Source organism: Hemibagrus wyckioides, linkage group LG03 (genome assembly GCF_019097595.1).
Source record: "Hemibagrus wyckioides isolate EC202008001 linkage group LG03, SWU_Hwy_1.0, whole genome shotgun sequence".
Classification (NCBI taxonomy): domain Eukaryota; kingdom Metazoa; phylum Chordata; class Actinopteri; order Siluriformes; family Bagridae; genus Hemibagrus; species Hemibagrus wyckioides.
In genome coordinates, this window is record NC_080712.1 from 4258728 (window position 1) to 4272462 (window position 13735).

Sequence of the window (13735 nt, forward strand, 5' to 3'; positions counted from 1 at the left end):
AATCTATAATAAAAATAATAAAATCTTATTTTTATCTTATTAGTTTTAATCATTTTATCTTTATTGTATTATTTTATCTTATTTTTAAGCCTTTTAGTAAATTAAATTAGACATTATTTTAATCCAAATAGATTTTAAATCATAATTTTTACTCACATGTGAAAGACAGTGTGAAGGTGTTTGTAACAACATCGGTTTAGTGTCATTCAGTTAGTCATTTATTGACGCTCCCCTGCGCTGAATAACGTCGCTTTTATTAACGTTAGTGTGGTCTGTAATGTTTCAGGTGATTAAACAGGTTGGTGGTGTTACCCTTTGGTGTAGAAACCGTGACTAAACATTGCTTGTAATGCAGCGTAATCTAGTTTAAAACCGAAAAAATAGACGATACTTGGGAACGCTCCTCTCTCCTCGTTACACTTCTCTCATTTCCATGAAAATAGATTTAGCTGAACTGTAGTAAAGTAGGATTACGATGGTGTGGAATCGTGCTGGCCGTTTTTTAAGGAGTAATCGTACAGCTCTAGTTCCTAGTTAGGTGTGTGTTCAGGTCGGTGGATTCGGCGGGGCGAGAGGGTGCAGTAGACTGGGCGGGACTGGGTAGGCCGGGAGGGGGTGGGGGGTGGTCATGTTTAGGTAGGTGGAGGGGCAGGGAACGTTGTGTGCGTGACAGGCGGGGCCCGCCGGAGGGCGGACACGCTTGATAGGTCTGGAGGGGGTGGGCGGTGGTGTCGTACGGTGGCCGGGAGGCGGGCGATGGAGTGGGCTGTGTCGGAGCGGGTGGGGTAGGGCTGGGCTGCGTGGTACAGGCAGATGGGGTGGGCGGGAGGGGGGGCCTATTGGGGTAGCTGCGTGGGCTGGGCTGACTGGGGCAGGTGGGTGTGTGAGGCCTGGTGGTGCAGGTGGGTGTGGCAGAATGTGGTGGTCAGTATGCAGTTAGGTGGGTAAGAAGGAAGGTAGGTAGTTTTGATGAACCTCCTTTCAACCACGAAAGGCACCAAATTGTTTAAAAAGAAACAGATTCTTTTTCACAGTCCATTCTGTGACGAGCGGTCAATCCCACCATGGGTCAGACACCCAGGTCTAAAGTGGGACAACCTTTAACCTTTAAGGGACTTGCCAGTTTTGTTTAAGTTAATGTTTTTTTCATTCATTTTTATTATTATTACTACAACAGTGGAACCTCGGCATACAAATTTAATTCAGAAATAATGTAAATGTAGATAATCCGTTCCAGCCTCCCAAAAATCTACAACTTAGCCGGCGTTCGGTTCGGTTCGTTCGTATGTTGAAAATGCTTCATATGCCGATGCTAATTTCTTCCAAAATTTCAATTCTTAAGGAGAAAATTTGAAGACGGGATTTTTATGTCGAGGTTCCACTGTATTATTATTATTATTTTATAATCATTTGTTTTTTAAACATAATATCTGCTGTATGGCCATCCATAAGGACTATGGAGCCTTGCTCCTGGTTTTTTCTTTTTTTTTTATTCTAAGATGTAAATGTTATATTAAATCACGGTCACGTATTCCTTGGCTAGGTATTGTTCTAAGTGTTATCACCCAAATGGTCGGGCGATACTAAATGGTAATCACGGTCACGTATACCCTTTGTTCAGGGACGGTTCTTGATGTCTTGCTGCCGCTCCCAGACTAATAATTGATTGGATTAAGTGTTCTAAATGTTTGGTTCTTAAGAAGAAACATTATGATAAGTTTGCCTAGTGGAATGGAGCCATAACCAGTGTGCATGAGGTGAAGTTTCGATGACGGGTAAGATTCTCTGAGGGCCGAAGGAGGATAACCCACTGCAGGGCTTCACCGCCACTGGGCACCTGCCCGAAATGGGAGGTGTAATCTGTGTAAAGGAAGTGTTGTGATGCTTCAGGGCCAAAAGCATCAAAGGGGGGACTGTAAGAAACTACAGACTGCCTCAAACCAGATTCCACTCCACAGTACACATGTGAAAGAGCTCATTCCCAAAAAGGCTTAAATATCATATAGAAATATCTTTAATTCAAATCAGTTTATCTATTTGGTATCTTTACATTGTCTTAAAGCAGCATTACCAAACATTTAGAACACTTAATCCAATCAATTATTAGTCTGGGAGCGGCAGCAAGACATCAAGAACAGTCTCTGAACAAAGGGTATACGTGACCGTGATTACCATTTAGTGTCACCCGACCATTTGGGACATTTGGGACACTTGGAACAATACCTAGCCAAGAAATATGTGACCTTGATGACCATTTAAGGACATCCGGCTAGACGACAGTATCATCCAGCCATTTGGGGAATACTCAGTTCTTACACTAATTTACATTTAAAGTGAAACTCATTTAAATTACACTCGGGAAACACTGTATAAAAGGTTTGAGCAGGATTTGTCCTGCGTTCTTTTTGACTCTGATGAACCCAAAGTACTTTATGTATTTTGTCACTGTGACGCTGCAATAAACTTCTACATTAAGATCTTCAATGCCCTCATTTGTTTTTTAAATATAATATCTGCTGTATGGCCATCCATAAGGACTATGGAGCCTTGCTCCTGTTGTTTTTTTTTTATTCTAAGATGTAAATGTTATATAAACGTTAGATTTAAGTAGAATTTAAGGTTTTTCCATTGTCATTTACTGCATTTAGCAGAAGGCTTTATCCAGAGCAGCTTCCAGAAGTGCTTTTGAAGACTCTGTCAATAAAAACACATCGACACTAGTTCACTAAGAATCACTGAAATGAACCAAAATGAATTCTATCTACTCTAAGATCATAAGCGTTATTATAACCATTACAGTGTTTTACTGTATCAGTGTGAAACCAAGCACTGATCCAATAATGAGTAAAACACACAAGCCCAAATTTCTGAAGGCTCCAGTAGTGCAGCTGGGGTAATAGCAGTGTGAGACGAGGTGTGGATGTAATGACGGGGTCAGAGCCCTTCTGTAAGTCGCTCTGGATCAGGCCTTCTGCTAATTACATTATATAATTATTATTATATGTATATATAACATTGGAAATAAAAATAAATAAAAATCTTGCTGTTCTTCTTTCAAATTGCACAAGATACACACACACACACACACAAGGTTAGGCAGTAACTTTTAGACTAAAATCCCTCAGTTTCATGTTGAATTTTCTGTTCAGACTCCTGATTTAATACTTCATAGAGCCACCTTTTGCTTGAATTACAGCCATTGATCTTTTTGGATTAGTCTGTTTTAGCTTTGCACACCTAGATTAGGGAAAATTTGCCCATTCTTCCTCATAGAATTGCTCAAGTTCAGTCAAATTCCATGGTGAGTGACGATGAACTGCTCTTCATCTCTCAGACAGATGGGATTTAAGTCAGGGCTCTGACTCGGCCACTCAAGTACATTCACCTTCCTACCCTTAAGCCACGGTGTTGTTCTTTTGGCGTTATGTTTAGGGTCATTGTCGTGTTGGAAGGTGAATGATCTGCCCATCTTCAGCTGTCTAGCAGAGGGACACAGATTTTCCTCAACATCTTGGATGTACTTGGCAGCATCCATTTTCTCTTCAATCCTGAATAATCACTCAGTCCTCACTGAAGAGAAACACCTCCACAACATAATGCTGAATTTCTATAGGCACTGTACATATAATATAGTATAAAAGTATAATGTAGTAACATAGAAACAGTGAGATAGAATTAGTTACAAATATGTCAAGAAGTCCAGTACGTACATATTAGTCTGATATGATGGAGTAAATATTTAAAGAATATTTCTGTTTAGTTTTGGACTTTTACACAGAGTTACAAGGCTAATAGGAGAGGAATCAGCTTCATGGATCACCTTAAGGCATCACACCAACTCAGTAACACACCCTGTCTGTTATAGCACATAGCAGGAGGCCTGGGTTCCATAAACAGGGTAATACAGAGCCTTGCAAAAGTATTTGGTGTGTTTCCTCTTTTATTTAGATTTTATGTAAAGGATCTAGTCCAGATTGTTGATGTGGAATGAAACAAATAAGATTAAAACTGCTAACTCGGCTAGTAAGAAAACACACTTCCTAGTTTTTCCAGCATGAAAGACCACAAACATTCAGTCCAGTTCAGTCTCTCTCTCTCTCTCACAATCATACAACCTGAAGTTTTCAATAAGTGTTCCAATAAATGTAAAAAGTGTAAATATTTTCATATTCCCATTGTGTACACATTCATTCTGTATATGATTTTCTGCTCATTTTTTATGAAGGGTGCCAATACTTCTGTTATCTACACAGGACATGTGCAGAGACACCAATATTCCTACAAAGGGGAAAATCCAAAGGAGTTTAAAGAGGAAAGCAAGTATTTACACAGAGCCCACATTTCTCTTCAGTGCCATGTCTCAGTGATTCAGATTCATCCACAGAGTCGATCAAAGAAATGTGAATCATTTAACAATTATATTTAAGTTTATATTTTTAATATATAAAAATGATACTGTGTAAGGGATTGTTCAGACGGTCGTTTGTTTGTTTTCCTCAAACACTACTCCACACACAGCGATAGAACGTTTGATTCAATTTACTGAGTCGGTTCAATGAATCGAACGTCGAAAAGATTCAACCGATTCATTTTTGTTCGTCAGAATTTTTGCCTTAGAAAATGTAAATTCTGCACCGTTTACTCACAGTTTGTACCTAATATTAAGGTAAAGCTTTAAAGAGAAAAGCAATTATTTACACAGAAACGACATTTCTCTTCAGTGCCATTTCTTCGTGATTCAGATTCATCTACAGAGTCGATCAAAGAAATCGGAATCAGAATCAGTTTTATTCACCAAGTGTGCGCAAAGACACGAGGGATTTGTTGTGGTTTTTAAGGTGCTCTTGGTGCATACATACATATATACACATATACTGTACATATATACATACATACACACACAGGGGCGTCGCTAGGGCTCGACACCCGAATGATTTTAATCTAGCCCTGAATGTTTTATCCCGAATTTTGCCCCCGGAGTGTAGAGGAATTAAGTAAATGTTGATCGAGTTTGACTGACATCTCTCTCCGCGCGCGCGCGCACACACACACACACACACACACAGGGGAGTTCCTAGGATTTGAAAACATCAGGGGCTAATTAGGGAGAGGGGGTAAGCAAGAATAACACGTTTTGTAAGAGCATTTTTATGTAAATATTGTTTAATAATAAACACAAATGAATACAAACAGTATGCAACTTTAGAAAATTTCATTCAATCTTTTTTCTGACTCCTCCCATCATTTCAGTGTCTTGCTACTAAAAAGGAGTTCATTAAATTCATGACATTTTCTCTCTCACAGGTATGCCATGCAATATTATCTCTTTTACAGCTTGTGTGTGAAGCAGTGTCATGTAGATCCTTATTATTATTATTATTATTATTATTATTATTATTTTACAATAATCTGTATTATACTTGCACCTCTTATTTCATTCTTCATTTATACTGGAACTACTGTATGTATTGTTCTTTGTTTATTTTATTTTTTACAGCCTCTCCTCTCTTCTCTTATTGTTCTCTCATCTCTCATTCTCTCATCTGTCTTGCTGCTTGTGTCTTGTCTACTTCATTGGTGACTTTACGATCCTATTTCTTTGAGGGTGGAATCATCAGAGAGTATCTCCGAGACTGGACTTGAGCAAAACGGTCAGTCACCATACTAGTATTTCTAGTGCTGAGAATTCCTTTATCAATAGACAGAACAGCTGAATGATGGAGTCTGTTCTGGTCCATTGTTCACCTATAAGTCATGTCTGTATTTTAACTTAAATACTGCATTAGTTGTATAATAGAAAGTCATGATGTTCAGACTGTAATGTCTTAGTGCTTTAACAGTTAATATTTTATTTAGATCTGTCTTTAGGCTTATTTAATTTAAGGCTTTTGTAGGTCTTGGGAATGGAATAATATTCTAAAGGGTCCTATACGTCAGGGGTTTTCAGAATCAGAGACCGTGGGCCTCCTTTTTGACACAGCGTACATTTGTTAGCCGACTTTTATCAGCTGTGTTAACATTAAATATTAAAAGTCAGGCTATTATCTGAATAATAAGATTGTTGTGTTTCCTGACCGTTTTATTTTTATTGCTGTCGCGGTCAAGGGCTGTAAGGTGTTTTAGTCACGTGGTGTGAAAGCGGCGCTGTGCAGACCGATAGGTGTAGGACATTAAAGTATCGCGAGAGCGGTTCTAGAGCATATTCGAGCACACACTCTCTCAGTATTTTGGCCTGTGTGTGTGTGTGTGTGTGTGTGTGTGTGTAGAGAGATGTCAGTCAAAATCGCGTATAGTAAACGGCAACAGTGCTCAACTAAACCGATCAACATTTACTTAATGCCTCTACACTCCGGGGGCAAAATTCGTATCGTACTCGTAAAAATAAATAAAACACGTGAATCACAAGGATGCTAGTTTGTTCTTTCCAGCACGCTAGTGTTTGTTATTCCAAAAATCACACGTACAGTTTTATGCTGATTAGGGGGCGGGATAAAAGTTCCCATTGGTCCACTGCTTCTCAACCTACTGCCCTTCTCTAGCCAATCAGTAAAGTGACGTCACTGACGTGCGACTCTGCCGGTTAGTGTTTGAACCTGTCTTAAGTGACACAGATTTGTCTTCCTAGCATTTTCTTTTCTATTCTAGCTTTTACACTTTAGTTCTCCCTTCAAAATCATTTGCTACGTGGTGACATCAGGGACTCGTTTTCCTCCTGATTCCACGTTTCTTTGAAATCTGTGACCTAAAGCCGTACCTGAGAAGTCAGAATGAAAAATAACCCACAGCGTTATCTGTCCTTCTGTTCTGGCCGTTAATTAAATGTGAATGTCAGCGGTGGAAACGCCGAACTCTCAGTCTCACATCTCACACTGTTTGATCTGGTGGTGTGTGTTCAACGTGCAAAGTGTGTATCATAATCACAGCTGTACTGTGTTTTACTGAAATGTCAGCATGTCAACAAATATACCGGAATAAAAGAAATAAAACATTTAATGATGTCTTCACTATTTTATTTAATGTTACTGTTTTATGTTTAGCAGTGCCATGACTGGAGTGTGTATTTTCTTGTGGTGTTAAAAAGAAGAGAAGACCACTTTGACCTAATGTTAGGTATTAATTTGATCCATTTCCAGCTACATTTTAATGCTGTGTGACCTCCATGAATCAGCTTATTTCCTGTTTTCGCTTGTGTTATAGAAGATCGAAATAGTCATCATCTCACTAGCTTTCTGAGAAACCATAGAGCCTCCTGAGGATGTCAGAAAACTGATACACTGGAGACTCCTTCCATAACTGTTAAATATTTACTAAAATAAACAATTCTTTTCCATCTGCAGAACTGGAGGTTTTTTCTTTCTCACACCATTCTGAGTAAACTCTACAGACAGGCGTTAGTGGGCGTGGCCTAAAGTGTGATATAGATGTGAATGTTGCTCCTTTGATGTGATTTAGATATTCAAATTGTGTGATGTCACTGTGTGTGTTTCTGAATCAGTATAAATAAATAAATAAATAAATAAATAAATAAATAAATAAATTATTTTTTCCTTAGGATTAAGGGAGGTAAAAAACAAACAAACAAAACAAACACGTATAAATAAATAAATACATAAATAAATTAATTAATTAAAAGGCTTTTCCTTCGGATTATGAGAAGCAAAAAACAAGCAAACAAACAAACCAACAAACAAGTATAAATAAACAAATAAATAAATAAGGACTATGGGAGATAAAAAATAAACAAACAAATAAGAATAAGAATAAATTAACGAATTTTATTTATTTATTTATTTATTAAAAGACTTCTCCTTAGGATTATGTGAGGCAAAAAAAAACCCAAATAAGTATGAATGAATGAATGAATAAATAAATAAATAAATCAATAAATAAATGACTTTTCCTTAGGATTATAGGAGGTAAAAAACAAACAAACAAAACAAATATTCAAAAAACATTGAAAAAGCTAACAACTTTGTGTTTAACAGCAACAAATGGATGCAAATAAGGACCTCCATTACAATAAATAACAATTATTATGATATATATTTATATTAAATTTGAATTAATCATGAATGACAATTGATCAACTTTATAAAAAAAAAAGAAAAAGAAAGAAAAGAGAGCAATTTGGGTGCTTCATCATTTTAATAAGAATCTTTAAAACTTTATGATCACAAATGCTGCCTAGTTCTTTCCTTCTGTCTCTGTTTCTTCCATGTGGTACATTTTATCCCTAACAGCATTATAAAGAATAAATAGATCACTATAATGAGAAATATCATTTTCTTCTTCAAACATAAGTATCGTCTATTTCTACTCTATTTCTATGGCTACACCCTGATCGGCTGTGGAATCGTACAACAAAAAGAGAGTATATACAAATAAATAAACAAATAAATAAATACATGGATAAATACAGTTCACAGTGCAATCTGTTGAAAATGATTCTCACGGCTACAAACCGTTAAAGAAATCGTCTCGCTGTTAAACGAATCGCTCTTCACACGCTCGCAAAACGAAACCATTCAGAAATATTTCTTTACAAGCAAAACCGTATGATACACTTTTAACGTTTTTTTTTTAATCTGATGTCTGATAATCATGTTGTCTAAGGTAGCACACCATGCTAATACAGACGTTAGCGCTGTTTGCTAATTTAAGGCACACAATCTAGACACTCGACTATCAGCGAAAAATATTCCAAACGTCTTCATATCTTTCGCTTCGATCTCATATCCTGTGTGAAACAGTTCTGGTTTGCAACAAACCACCGAAATAATAGCTAATAAAACAGCAGGCAGCGATTGTCGGGGTCCAAGCACCGCTTTGTGTGTATTTTGCAGTTCCTTATTTTTATTACTAGACACTTTTCCAGAATGGATTAAGTAAACAAGAATTTAATACCAGATGACTGTAGAGTCACTACAAATTAAAATACTGAATTATTTGCACAATTTGTGGTGATTTCTACAGCATTTTTTCCCTTAAAGTTTACGCTCTTCCACTGAAGGAACTGAAAGAAAATATCTCCTACTCTTATGTAATGCTAGCTAGATAGCTCGAGTAACCAGCAAAGTGTCAAAGTGTTGTCATTTTTTTTTCAGACCAAAAACTATGTAAAATAATTACAATGAATCAATCAGAAATGTCATTAAAAGTCATTTAGCTCAGCCCACGGTTTAATCACATTAGCATGTGGATTTTAAATGAAGTGCACTAGCTAGCTATATAGCAAAATAGGTGTGGTCAGATCTGGCCCACACAATGCACTCACACTTGGTCCACATACCACAAGGAATGATGGCCCATTGGTGGCCCATATCTGGTTTGCCAGAGTTGGGCCACGCATAGGCCAGCACAAGGCCAGCACTGGGCCAAACTGTTGGCCCAGAACAGGGACAGCACTGAGCCATACTTCTGGCTCTGATCTGTCCATAACCGGGCCACATCTGGCATGGTCAGACCTGGGCCACATCTGGCATGGTCAGACCAGATCTGGAATGCCATCATATAAACAGTGCCATCACTGCCAGACCTGGTCCTCCTCTGGTTGACATACCCCTTGCCATGCCAGCACTCAGCCAGCAGTGCCGGCTTAATGCCAGATCTGCCCCAGACCCGTCTGCTATGTTAGTTATCACTTCTGTACAGCTGTAAGTAAAGTTTATTTTGTGTTTTCATTGTCGTTTATGACTGAAAGTTGGTCTATTTTGGTCTATTTTGACCTAGCATTGAGTTTTTTTATAAACTAGTTGGTGATGTTGATTTGTTCTTCCTTTATGACTGCCTCTGTAAATTTAAGCTGACACATCAGAGCAAGGAAAATCAAGAAAGTAGAAAAAATTCACTACACAATAAATAGAGCTAATCAAAATGCTGTACGCTGCTAGTGAGATGTTTGATCAGGTTACCTGCATTACAGGATGATGCCGAAGTTCCTTCTAGTGATATTCTTTTCCCCTGATCACAGTGTACAGTCTGCTTTACTCTGATCATTAGTCATGTAGGAAGTCCAGATCGCTTCAGTCTGTTTGTTAGCATGACAGCATACGTCAGATATCAGATCTGATAAGAACAGATATTGATGTAGCAGGAAAGTTAGACCAGATCAAGATCAGGCTTGTCTAAATGTTGCATTATAGCCAAATTATTCAATTAATTAATTAACTTAATTTTACTAAAGACTCATACAAAAATTCTAATTAAATCCTAAACCAAATGCATCCATAGATATGGTTCGAATTTACCACAGTTCAGTTCTTAAGCCAAAATAAATAAATTCATTCATTAATTCATTAAACAAACAAACAAACAAACAAACAAATAAATAAATAAATGGTTACATAATTTAAGTTTTAAATCTCATCAAACTCAAACATTGGATGAATAAAGGAAGCAAGTTTAAAGCTCCTTTTTGCAAACACTTGAGGATTGACTCGTCTCATTTCCGACATGCTTTTGACACGATTTTATATTCCCAATACAAACTAAGTGCTTGGACCCCTAAAACAAGCAAACAAACACAGGGAACATATGGAACACAGCTTGAACTTATTAAAAATCAAATAAAAAATTCAAAACCAAAATCCCTGAATAGAAAGCAGCGTCATAAATCCATGGTACAGTGTGCTGTCTGAAACTCACCACATGTTAAAGCTTGTTGGTTTTTTTAGTTCTAATGAGTGTTCTAGTTCACTAATGAGTGTTAGTTCTAATGTTATGTTTTCTATGTTTTATACCTTTTCTTACGTGCTAATAAACATCTGGATAGCTGTTAATTTTATCTGAGCAGGAGTTACAGTTCTCTGTGAGAAATGGCTTTAAGCAGCAAAGAGATTCAGACATGTCGCGTTTCAGTGATTGTGTAGGAATAAATTGCGCTGCAACATTCAGCTAGATGTGAGATTAGTGTCAGGTTGTAGCTACGCGTGCCGCTAATTAGCTGATTGACTGTTACACAGCAGCTAGTACTATAGTCTAACTTCATGACGGATCAATCCTGATTAATGATTGATGCAGTTTTGTATTTAAACTGCTGTTTCTACATAATAAATATATCTAAATAAATAAAGGGATGTAATTATGTTGTGGATCTCAACACTCAGACAAAAGTACCGCAGTTTAGCACTAAAGCAATAAAACCAGAAGATAAATAAAAACTATAAAAGTACTGCCGAAGATCATCACTTCCTCCTCCTCCTCCTCCTCCAAGGATATGAGATAATTCCAGATAAGATCTGTTTCATGATCTGGAATTAATACAATCAAAAATCCAAACTGAAAAAAAAAAACAGACCACAATGATGTCCTTCAGCTGTGATCCTGATTCCATCTGACGTGATGGCGATGGTAAAATACTGATAAATGTGTTCTCATGCCTCTGAACACAAACCGCAAGCATGAAGACCAGCCTGGCTTCACGTCCACTTCCCAAGATTGTGGCCTTGTGTCTTTGTCCATGATGGGACTGTAATACTGTCTCTACATGTGTATGATGATGAGATGAGTGTGTGTGTGTGTGTTCAGAAGGGATTAAGGCGTATCCCTGTCCCCAGTGGAGAGAACGGATTCACCTTGGCCCACATCAATGCATCGTTGAGCGAAATGGACGACTTGCCGTCCTCCAGGAAGAACACGGGACCCTGTCGATCACAGAGAGCAGCCATGTTACTGCATCAAGATTATTTTGAAATTAACAATTTGCCAAATATTATATATTTTATTTATTAATAAGCAGGTAAACATGAACAGCTGGAGCCATTTTCTTCCCTCAACGTTCTGCTCACGTCAGCTGTAATAACTGTGTTCCGATTGAATTTCCAGTTACATGAAAGAGAAATCAGTCAAATGTACACAAGAGAATGAAATTAGTGCCATATGCCAACCCAGGAACAGGATTTAACTCCTAGCTCTGTAATTTAGCATGTAGCAGACATTAGAGAGGTCAAACATGGTGCTAGAGTTGTGCTGTAATGTATGATGTTCATTTTTCAATGTAAACAGACAAACAGAGAGCAGTTCTGAAGAAAGAGTTACGAGCAATATTTAATTGAAATATCCGTTAATAGCAGCGAATAAAAATGCTAGTCGTTTTGTTTGAGCTCGTCTTCCTCCATTACTGGAAAACATCACTATTATCAACGATTACAGGCCTTTTTGTGTAAAGTTTGGTGGATTGTTAGATGGTTTTGTATCGTCGTTATTCCTCTGATGAGTTTAGTGGTTGTGTGTCACAAGAGGACACCGTTTATTTCTAGCACAGCTACGGGTGTTTAAGAAACATTAAATGTTAGGAATAAGTGTCAGGTTTCACCGTTTGCTCCTAAAAGCCAACTTTTTATCATCCACCTTTTATTCAGCGACGTCGTTCATGATCATATTTATGACAAATTCAGATAAAATAAAAACTTTATACATCCATGTTTGACTTCACGGTGCAAAATCACACATCCTCCACATTCAGAAATATAAATAATATTGATATTCTGATATTTTCTCCCAAAAAGCAATATCTCATATTTCTGTGAGACTGTGGTTATTCATTACCATGGCAACAATAATACAGCGGCATAGATTTGTCCTAAAAGCTTCATATTATTTATTTTTATTCTATAAAAAAACTCCATTATCACTTATTACGATATGGATATGAGGTTGAGCTTATAGAACTTATAGAAACATCTTGTAAAAAATAAATAAATAAAAATACAAATAAAAAATCATAATGGCTTCCAGTAATAAACTTATACAGGATTCTAGTATTGATAAAAAAAAAATGTAGATAAAAAAGTCTATCTATCTATCTATCTATCTATCTATCTATCTATCTATCTATCTATCTGTGTATAGATAGATAGAAAGATAGATAGATGGATAAGTATTAATAATAGCATATAATTTCTTTTAATTAAATATATTGCAATATATATTAAACCTCCCTCTGTAATTTTCAATAAATTTCCAATAACATGAACAGTTTTCTCCAATACACTACAAGCAAAGTTCTATTAAAATTCTGAAAAGCTTATATAAAGATAAAAATAAAAAAATAATAAGTTTCTGTCCCCTAGATGGCGCTGTAACTCAGGCGTAATAAGGTCTGTTTGTGTTTTTTTAAATACAAAATGTTGGACGATGAGACACAATTTGGAACATTTGCAAAGAATGAACTGTTTTACACCTTCACACACACACACACACACACACACTCAGACACACACACACACACAGACAGACACACACACACACACACACACACACAAACATACACACACAGACACACACACACACACAGACACACACACACACACACACAGACACACACACACACACACAGACAGACAGACAGACAGACACACACACAAACATACACATACACACACAGACACAGACACACACACACACACACACACACACAGACAGACAGACACACACACACACACACACACACAAACATACACACACACACACAAAATAAAATGATCGTACTAGTAAAATAAATAAAACACGTGAATCACAAGGATGCTAGTTTGTTCTTTCCAGCATGCTAGTGTTTGTTATTCCAAAAATCACGCGTAGAGTTTTATGCAGATTAGGGGGCGGGATAAAGGTCCCCATTGGTCCACTGCTTCTCAACCTACTGCCCTATCACAGCCTATCAGTAAAGTGACGTCACTGACGCGCTACTCTGCCGGTTAGTGTTTGAACCTGTCTTAAGCAAGTGAGAAGATGGGCG